This window comes from Austrofundulus limnaeus, unplaced genomic scaffold (assembly GCF_001266775.1).
Source record: "Austrofundulus limnaeus strain Quisiro unplaced genomic scaffold, Austrofundulus_limnaeus-1.0 Scaffold5, whole genome shotgun sequence".
NCBI classification, from domain to species: Eukaryota; Metazoa; Chordata; class Actinopteri; order Cyprinodontiformes; family Rivulidae; genus Austrofundulus; species Austrofundulus limnaeus.
In genome coordinates, this window is record NW_013952407.1 from 3,405,749 (window position 1) to 3,416,702 (window position 10,954).

At 36.4% G+C, this 10,954-nt stretch overlaps 1 long non-coding RNA gene across 1 annotated transcript in view; it reads right to left on the bottom strand.

Annotated features, from left to right (window-relative positions):
- Positions 1-4,301: 4,301 nt before the first annotated feature.
- The window catches only part of LOC106531471 (uncharacterized), a 61,102-nt gene continuing 54,449 nt past the window's right edge, over positions 4,302-10,954 (bottom strand). Inside the window, exon 5 of the long non-coding RNA XR_001311917.1 lies at positions 4,302-4,322. This is a non-coding gene — a long non-coding RNA (uncharacterized LOC106531471). The remainder of the gene's footprint in view (positions 4,323-10,954) is intronic.

The following is a 10,954-nucleotide window of genomic DNA, read 5'->3' on the forward strand; positions in this document are numbered from 1 at the left end:
CAGGTCTGTCTTGAAAAATAGATGTTTCATCTTAATGAGACCTACATGATTAAGAAAAGATTTAATAATAAAAAAATTATGATAAAATATAAATTAATCTCACCCGACTATGAGTAACTTCCAGTGCACCTTTTGCTGTTGTAAGTTTGATCAATAATGTGAAAAATACATGTCAGAAAACTCGATGGTTCAGCCTGAAAACAAAGATATTTTCTTTATTTTAAGAATGTCTCRTGGAAAGAAATTTTATTTTAAGAGCATGCTGCCTGGGATCTTTCTTTGTCCACAGTTTGTCCAAAAGACACTCTGTCAGGGTTGGACCGTGTTGAATGTTCTCCCTCTTTTTCCCCTTTTCTTCCCTCTCTCCTCAGGTGACACAATGGTAGCTGAGCAGGTCTTGAAGGCAGTAAGATGGGAGTAATAAAGGGTCCAATGGGAGCAACGTGGGGGTGTCACATGTATGGCATTGCTGCATCACTATAGAACAGCAGGCCTCAGTGCTGCAGGAGAATGCTTTTACAATGAGGGAATGCTGCAGGTGATACATACAATTATGTGACATCTGGAGCCTTGACAGCCTGACACCCACAGACTGCACCCATGTTGAGATGTGTGTGTGTGGGAACATGTGTGTATAAGCGAGGTGTGGAAAGGTGGTGAGAGAAAGAGGAAAAAAAACAACAGCTTAGGATTTATCAAAAAGAAAAAAAAATAGAACATCCTATTAGCAGTGGAAAAATCAGATCTCTCTTTTTAAATGGAGCCTCCTCCATTTAAATGAATTCCAATAATCAGAAAACTTGGGCAGACAGAATTTAAAAAATAATAATAAGAGATGGTAGGCAAAAACACAATGTCGTTTCAAAATACTCATGATTGAAGGGCAAGAAAAAGGTTGAAAAGTGTCAAAGAGAGGKAGAGGCAAGTATCCAGGAGTAATTTTACTTCTTCTATTAAACTGATGTGATTACAATAGCCTGATGGGCTGCCTTATTTCATCCATCCATCCATTTTCTTTTACCCACAGTTTACTTTCCGGGTCGCAGAAGAGCTGCAGCCTGTCTCCAGCAGTCGCTGTRCGAGAGGCTGGGTTGCCTTATTTCATGGAATATTAAATTCAAATGTGACTCAGAAGAAAGGACAGGGTGGAAACGGAGGGGGATGGGATACAATATTGTCTCACTGATGCCTCTGAAAGCTTTCACTGACCAGTAGTTCTTCACTGCAGAAACAAACACCCTCCCCGGTAACATCTTTTGAATATATCTTTATTTTTCATAGTATTGTATTTTTATAGTCTATAAMCCTTACATTTAAAGATACAAAATCAAGAAACTCACACTTTTTTTTGCTTTTGTTTATGAAAGAGGCACACAATAAAAATATTAAATCAATAGAAAACAGTAAAGGTAATATTTATGATTTTGTTTTCTAAATATGCACCACTTAATGTCCAAATCGGTCTTTCAAAAAGTCTTTTAACAGTAAAACCTATTTAAATTGATGTTAATAATGTACATTCTTCTTCTGAATCAATGTTTAATGTCTCAACATGTCGTCCCAAAGTTTAGAATGAATTTCTTGGCATGTTTCTTTTTTTTCATATTTATTCACCCACAGCGGGATGTGACGTTAACTGTACAATATGAGAGAGGGAATTGATTTTTCAAGCAAAGGGCACTGTTTATAAAAGACTTGTTGAAAGCTGCAGTGAAAACAGTTGTTCCTGTTTAGCGCCTAGAAAAAAAGCATGTGATCAACGGAGTTTTCAGAGCTGGTGGCCTCTTCTTTGTATTTAGTGGAACACACTTAACCTTTTCCTCATGTTGGTGTTTGTTTAATGCTTTAGTTCATTTTCTGTCGGCAGCCTTAAAACCTTACCAAGTTGGCACACAATATAGGCTTTTGTAATTCATTTATAAAAATATGTCTAAGTTGGATGTTAAAGCTGACCTATTATAGCATAATGAAAAAGGTTCCCAAAGTTACAAGCARAATTTAAATAAAAATGCACATTTGTTTCTGTTTATTCCATTTAATTCAGTGTTTATGTAAGCACTCAATATTATTAGAATTTAATAAAGTAAAAGATGTCAGATGTTGTGAAAACAAATTATAATGAAAAAAATATATGCATGTCCTAATTTAATTTGACTAGCTGACTTTTAAGAAATAAATTGTGTACATATTTGCAGTAAACAAAGCTATAACTATAAAGTCTGAATTAGTATGTTAGGTCTACAGTTTTACACAAATTTTAAAATTAATAGAAAAAACACAAGAATAAGATCATTAATTTGGTTACTTGTCAGATTGTTACATTATGGTTCAAAAACAGAAATAGATCATAAATGTTGTGATTGTCACGTGCTGACATCTCTTTACAAAAGGTGACAATGTCTTAGCAAATAGTTTTAAGAAAAGAGAATGCTGCCTCCACTTGGTTTTATCCCTCACAAAGCAAGTTTGTTTTTTATAATATTTTTTATCAGCAGGTCTACAGAAGTCTAAATGCAGAATTTTTTTCAGCTGTCAGAATTATTTTTAGCTAACCTAGATTTTTTTTGCACCGTAATTACAATTTTTAAAAGATTTTTTTATTAAAAGTTTCTATTTTTTTGGTTATATAAAAAAACTAATCTAATCATTTATGGTCCAAATTGAAAATTTCAGTCAAAGTGCACTTTATTTATTAGGTAATTTATTTGATTATTTAACATGTCACTGTGTGCTATTTTCTTTCTAAATTTCAGAACACTATAAGACATTAAATCATATTTAAGTTCATTTAGTTTACTCTCAGTTTATGAGGTACATATGACCTTCATACAGACACAAAATTCATAAAATGTAAATTAAAATATTCAAGGTGAGGCTTCTTTAGCTATAATACAAAGAGTAAATCACACAAACATCTTCAAGTTCACAGATAGGCCGGTGAAAAGAATAAAATACTTTTTTTTTTTCCTTTTAAGTTCTGGTCTAACACACTGTTATCTGGACAGTGATGAGTTTAATGACAACATTAAGTCTGATTTGTGTCACTAATACCATGTCTTCATGGATACTAAATACAGGAAGCTGAGGGTGGAAATCAAAACGGCTGGGGGGGGGGGGGCACTGAATTAAACTCTGCAGCTCACTTTAAAAAATCTGTTCTATCAAGAAAAATCTGGGCTGATGATGCCTCATTTCACCAATGCATCTCAAATACTTCCTCCATACTTTTATAACACTTCATCATTGGAAAAACAAAGCTGCGCTGTAACGCTGAGAGGAAATGAAGTTAGAAGGCAAACTCATCATTAGTCTTTAGATGAAATCAGATAAGAGTGAGCGTTCAAGCGTTGTTATCCAGACTGGGCTTTTATGAGCAAACACTGCGCCTCCAGATGGGATGCATAATAAGCACTTCTAGCCTCTGGGAGTGTGCAGCCATCAACGTGGCTGTGCTGTGTTGTGAAAAACCTCATCTACCAGGGTGTATCTACGTTAGCCATCAGCTGGGTGTAATAACAGAACAGGACACCACTTCACCTGCATCAAAGAAAAACCCTCAAGAGCAATAATAAAAAAAAGCGTAGCAGTGCTTCAGCTCAGCAATTACAAGAACTCCATATTAAGGCAATCTTTTTCAAGAAAATGTTAGCGCCATCACTTTTCATATCAAGGAGAAGACATATGAAATGTTACTCCTCACTAAAGACATATGAAGTCATGCTGGAAACATCAGAAGTCATGCAGATTGCATATTCCCAAGTGAGCTGCTTGCGTTGCAGTGAAGAGCAGGGACATCMTTCAAGTTAACAGGAAAACCTTAATGCACCATCTTGTGTCAGAATGAGTTTCAGCTGCAGGAAAGTCCTGTTCTGAAGTTCTGACTCCTGGGTCCCATATGATCTCAAAACACCTTAAAAACATTAAAGCTTTAATTTAGTTGGCAAACCAAAGTTTGCATGAGCAAATATGGAGAATTATTGGTGATGTGTTTTYTCCCAATAAAGCAAAGGCTGCTGGTGCTTTTGTGCTTCAACAAATAACCCTGACTTTAAACAAGGGTATCTAAAATAATTCAAAAGACACAGGATAGAACAGACGTGTCCTAACGTTTTCCATCAAAAGTGTAATTGTCACCCGTTCATCTGTGTCCTTGGCCCCATTTTGAACTCGACCCTCAACTCCACTGTGATTGGCTCCTTTGTTTCAGTGAGAAATATGTGAAGTCAGTGAGTAGAGGTAGGAGATGAGAAGCAAACTGACTGACCTGAACCCAGACAGYTTTCACCTTCTGCAGCTCTTTTTCCCCACATCTCCTTCACTACCTATGTTGACTAAAAAAAAAAAAAAAGCTGGCGAGTATGTGGGTCTTGAAATYAGGGATGTAAACAAAACTTAGACCAAACTTGTGACTTTAAAATCGGCAAGTGTTTCTTTTCAGTGGGAAATAAGAAGAGAAGCAAATGAGAGGGTAGAAGTAAACACCACATGCAGAGTGTTTACAGCTCAAACCACATGTGATTACAGTGTAAAGTTTAAAAGACTAATTAATGTTTTTATGGAACTTGGAGATTTTGCTGCAAGAGTTGTTGACGAAACACATTTTTTGGTATCTCAGTGTTTGAGGTTTTGAMGTTTATCTTTTTAATTTTAAGCACATGACAAAACTGATGAGAAGGCACATGACACGACCAGAATGAAACCCTTTAATGACAGCTGTAGAGGTTTGGTACAAGAAAGTAAATTGCCAAGCACGCTCTGTATTAAGCTTACAGTTAAACTTCAGGGGCACTTTTGTGGCACTATAAAAATGGGAATAAAAGCTACAGGTTCTTCAGAACTGTAAAAGATTTCCTTGGAAGGCATAGGTGGTTGAGACTAGTGTAGAGTGCTGCTTGAGATAGTGCAAAAGCCCACCCACAAGAGGCACCAGCAGAGAAGAGGATCACTCCCACGTTAAGAACACAGGCCTCCACTCTGCTTCTCCCCACTGGTAGGCCTAATCCCCTCGGCAGAGGCCTGAATCCTGCAGGTTGTTACCACACAGAACCACAGGAGGAGCAGAGCTGGCTCAGCCTGAGCTTTCAGCGGGGAACACACAGGATGCCTCTGCAGACCTGATGACATGCTGTCATTACAAAATGATCACAAGCACTCTGAGTTTTAGYAAGTCACTGCAAAAATTTAAGTAAAATTGTTCATAGGATAAAATATATTTATATAAAAAATAGATCAGCATTTACACTGGTAATGCAAGATGAACTTGTTGCAACAAACCCTGATATTGACTGATTAGACACTGAGATTAGACCTGGATGATTTTTTTATGAATACTTTTGGACAGAAACAATAGGGAGTGCATGCATATGCTCATCGAGACCACTATGGGAACAGGTGTTTAGTGGATGTGGCAGAACATAAACTTAAAACAACCTGATGGCACTGGGAAATAGAGAGGGACAAAACAAAAAACCCAGAACACAGAAAATAAAAAATGTTATCAAGAACCACTGAATAAGAATGTAGCCAGGATTAAAGGAGCAGGTTTGTTTTTAGCCATAGCACAAGCTGAACTTTTACTTTGCTTACAACATCGCTCCACCACCTTCCACCTGCATTACCTGTGTCYCAGGAATTAAATGTCTTTTACTGCTGACTGATGCAACAGATTAACTGTTTTATTATTTCTGTGCTGTAGTGATGTGTGHCATCCCCCACCATGTTCCCTTTATTTTTATTTAATCAATCCATGAAACAATATGGAGACATTTTGATGACTGAGACTTGTTTCTCCAACYAGTTTTTGTTTCAWRCTTTAAAGGGATCCATGATAGGTTATAATATTAGACTTTATTTAATAAGCATATATTTTAACTGTAAAATAAAGACTGTAAAAATACTGTCGGCTGTTTAGTTTTTATAATTTTTAAACTAAAATTTTAAAACTATATCACACAGACGGGGACATTTTATTTACACACAAAGCATTCTGGGTAAATTATGACATGGATAGGTCCTCGGTGCGAGGCTGCTAGCGAGCTATATCCATCCTGAAGGTTAATCTTGGACAACATCTGACGATTGACTCTTTTAAATGAAACCAGAGAGCGTTGACAGAGAGGAGAAGGTAGAAATGACTCAGCCTGTAACTGAAAATATGGATGGAGGACAACAGAGCTGCTTCATGGAAGAAGAACCCCAGCGTAGCCTGTTAGCTTTAGCGTTAGCCCCAATGCTGTCACCATATGTATGTATTAGCTCAGCGCTACACATTCTCCTCTCATCACTGAGGTCTTCCATCCACATGACAGAGAGGGGGATGCAAAAATGACTCAGTCTGTAACTGAAAATATGGATGGAGGACCTCAGTTTAGCTTGTTTGTCACGCTAGCACCGAGCTAATACATATAAGGTAATATAGCATCTGCACTAGCGCAAAGGCTAACAGGCCAAGCTGAGGTTCTTGTTCCATGAAGCAGCTCTGTTGTCCTCCATCTATATTTTCAGTTACAGGCTGAGTCATTTCAACGCTCTCTGGTTTCATTTAAAAGAGCCAATTGTCAGATATTGTCCAAAATTAACCTTCAGGGTGGATATAGCTCGCTCACACCGAGGACCTATCCACGTCATCATTTACCCAGAATGCTTTGTGTGTAAATAAAATGGCTCCGTCCATGTTAAAATAATTTTTTAAAAATTGACAAAACTAACAGCCTACAGGATTTTTAGTCTTTTTTTTACAGTTAAAATATGTTTATCAAAAAAGTCTAATTCTACAACTAATCAGGGATCCCTTTAAAACTGGAAAAAAATCAACAAACATTTTAGTAATTTTCAAATTTTCAATAATTATTTTCAAACCTAAGTTGTTAGGTATGATAGTGCATGACTGTGAGGGGGAATGTGGTTCATTGTGTTGATCATTTATATTTTTATCAGTAGTATTATAGTATTATAATCTATGTGTACTTCACACATGGGAGTAAATCTCAACAGAAAGACAGACTAACAGCATTAATCTGTGATTATCAGCAGATCAGCAGCATGACAGGCACCATTTAAGAGCCTCTACCTGATCGCTGCCCAGGCACAAAATCTGTGAGCTCCACTCATGTGGCTTTAATAACAAGGATATCTGCTGGACCAGACATTCACCCGTTTACAGGAAAGGAATCATTTTAACCAAATGCTCACCGTTTTCTTAGTGAGTTCATCCTTTTAACCCAACCTTCACCTGTTTTCAGAACTCAATAAAAAAAAAAAAAACAGGCATCAGCATCTGCAGAGCCCCGACTGGATGTGACAATAGTCTGGCCTGCCAGGGTGCAACACACAACAACCTCTGCTACAAAATTAGACCCACCACTGAGCGAGCCATCTGATAAAAGGATGCTGGGATGCAATTACCATAAAAGCAAGCCCCCTCACTTCTACCACCTCTATGTATACCCCACAGCACCCCCAGACCTCCATGTGTCTGTCAAAAAATCCTCACCTCCTTTTCCCCTTCAAAATTTCCCTCAACTAGTTCCATTGTGTCCTGCACTTTTGGAGCTCCATCAGGAAGAGTGATCCCTGAATTTACATTTAGCTGATGAACCTACGTGTGTGTGTGTGTGTGTGTGTGTGAGCATGGCTGCACAGTATCTGCATCACGACGTTCCCTTTATTTAAACTGTCGTGAGACCTGGTAGATGCAAGAGAGAGACGCCAAATTTCCTCCAAGCTGAATCCTGCTGAGCAGAGACCTGTGTGATTTAGCACCTTCTTCTCCCACTGCAGCTTTCCACATTTTGTTTTGTTTTTTTTTTACTTGTAGGGGTCACCTCGAATGAAGAAACAAGATTTACTGCCTCGAAGCAGGCCTCGGACAGGCCTGACGAGAGGTCTGGAACTCTGTCACAAACTGAACTCTATTTGGGCCATGACAGGTCATTCTAACCGTGGAAGAGAGATTTATAATGGTATAAAAAATCACAGAGAATCTCATTATAATATTTTCATTGTGTTTTTATGTAAATCACTGTTTTTATTTTACTGTGAACACAGCAATATAATTGTTGATTTTTCCTGAAAAAATCTTTCATTTATCTGGACTAACAGAAGGTTCAGAACTGGTTATAAAACAGAAATGCTATTTAATCATCATAACTGTTTTGCAGTGATTTCTCTTAGYCTATCTATGAAAAGAGGTTATCATATCAAGTTGTTGAACAACCGCAGAATTTTAACCTTGGGCTGGCGCCGGCTGGCAAATCTTTCTCTTTCTTTCTCTGACTCAAGTCATCACCAGGTAAAGCTGATGTGTTCGGAGTGACGTGTCATGTGGAACCTGAGCTTAGAAAAGATGTGCAGTTCCGGTTGACCCACACTTTGATAAAAGTAAAAGTCGTAGTAACATACTAATCTTACGTTCCTCCTTTCCTTGTTTTTAATTTGCCAAAACTTAAGCTAAAAGTGCCAGTGAAATTGTTTGGTTGTTAACATCAGAACTGACGTTTTTACTGTTCTATATAAGTAATCTGAGTTGATGTGAATTGAAATTCGGACGCGGGTTTTATCTCATTTAACTCTGATGCTTGTTATGGGAATAACCACAATCAAGTGTAACTTATGATCTGTTCAATTTGTGTAAATAAATGATTGCATAGTCTTTTATGAATCAACTTGAACTCGTCTGAAYGTTCACTTATTGTGTCACTTTTCACTTCGCACAGTCAAGATACAGTATTAACAAGTAATGAGAAATACCTTGGTAAAAGTTTCCTCATAACCTTGTGTATGAGAGATGTGGGAAAAGCTTAATTCACCTTAAGCTCACTCTTACATACCTCTCTCGTTCTCATTATTGTTTTTATTCTCATTTGATTCTTTCATCCCTTGATCTGCTGGATGCTGCAGTTACACTCTAGGTTGTGCTGGAAATGCAGATGATAATAGGAAACAAAAAGAACACGTTGGCGGGAGCATAAAGGTGTTGACGTGAGGGAGAAAGAAAACACCACTCCAAGGTAACCTTTAAGGAACATGGTCATTAACACCCCCATTACAAACTCTTCTGTATGAGCAGGTCTATTAGTCATTCACAGCCCACGCTTCTCTTCAAGTCAACCATACGTGTTTCTTTTTATTTTATTTTTTAACAAAACAGCAGGATTCTCTAAAATACATCTTTGTTTTCCTTTTTTTTTTCTTTTTAACAACAATCAGCCATCATTGTTGCCACCACCAGCTGTTCATAGGCTCCTGCATTTAACTGATCTGCCTGCTTATATTTACAGTGTTGATTGTAGACAGATATGGAAGGTCAAATCTGAACCCAAAACAGTAATGAACTGTTCATATTTACCCATGCATCCATGGTTTGTTATATAAAAGCATCAAATGTCAGAGATTAGACCTTATAAAAATGTTTTTAAAGCGTTGCAAAAAAAATCTGTGTATSAAGAAAATCTAAAATAACAAAGCCCCCAAAAAACTATAAACTCTCAAGCAGAAAGACAAGTATCTACATTCAAAGTTTTCAAACCATTTCAAATTTTATCTCAGCCTCATGACAGGCTGACCCCCTCAACCCCATTTCTTTTTAAATTATAGCTTCACCCCAAAATTTTATGTGTGCTTTTGTATTCCCTTTTTACTTTGAGGTTTATATGAAATTTCTTTGGAAACTATAGACTTTAAATTGAATAATTATATATATACATTTTTTGAAGTCACATCACAGTTGTACTTCAAAATGAAACAGCTGTTTCATAATTCAAATGGAGAAATCAAAAAGACAAGGCGTCATTAACACCTTTACCAGGTGTAATGGGGAAAAAAGTGATTYGTTAGAGGGCTGAAAATAGGTCCTCTTTTTCTGCTAATAATTATAGCTTTGAAACATATTATCTTACAGGTAGTGTCTTCAGCACGGGGTCTACTGAAACTCCAAAAGAGCAGTCTGAAACCTTTAATTACCTAGGTGCATATATTACAAGCCATCAGCTCCAACTGCTCCAATATTAATTATAATCTACTTTTTTTTTTCTTCTGCCCATTTTCTTTGAGTTTTATTAAGTTAACTTTATCTCACTTTTATTCTGAACCATGTATTGCCCATTTCTAATTTGTGTAATTATGAGTAATGCCAGGAAATTCAGCTATGAAATAACTATTCGTAAGAAATTATTTGAAAGTGGCTAAAAGCAGCAAATACTGTAGGTCACAATAAAAAATGTAAATATGTTCACTGTTGACCTCAACAAATGCCACTAAAAATGGAGATCTAACAATTAAATATTTGTTACAAGGTAATGTAAGGACTTTATTATGAAAAAGTAAAACGTATGCTATTTAAAACATTTTTGTATTAATTTGAAGTATTCAAATGTGTTTATTTTCAGATTCATTGTTTAAAAAAAATCAACTGAACTCTTCTTTTGCTCTCAGACAACACCTTTTGTTCACATTGGAAGAAAAATATGAATAAATCAATAAATTTAAGAAACATTACAAAGATAAGTTAAAAACAACCGAAACAAATGTACAGACAAACTAAAAAATAACGAAGAATGTGCAAATTGCACTTATTATACCACTGAGTTACTGATGAATTAGGAACCTAACACTTCTCATCTTGTTTTCATATTTTTTTTAAACATTTGTGTTTTACATTTGTTGTTACAATACAAACTGCATGTTTATAATGAAAATATAATACTGGTTTAACCTTCATTTTTCTTAAGTAGGTTTGAATTTTTTATACTCCTTGTTGTCTCCTACAAAAACTATTTGACAATGCAAAAAAATCCCCACACAATTGCTTACTCATTAATTTACTGTATTTTACCTCCAATTGTCTTACCTGGGTATTTCATGCACTGTTATAAAGTATATTAGAACTTGGGCTGTGTATTTTGAAGCACAAACAAGGAACACACATAAATCTGTGCGCCCCCACCCACCCCCCACC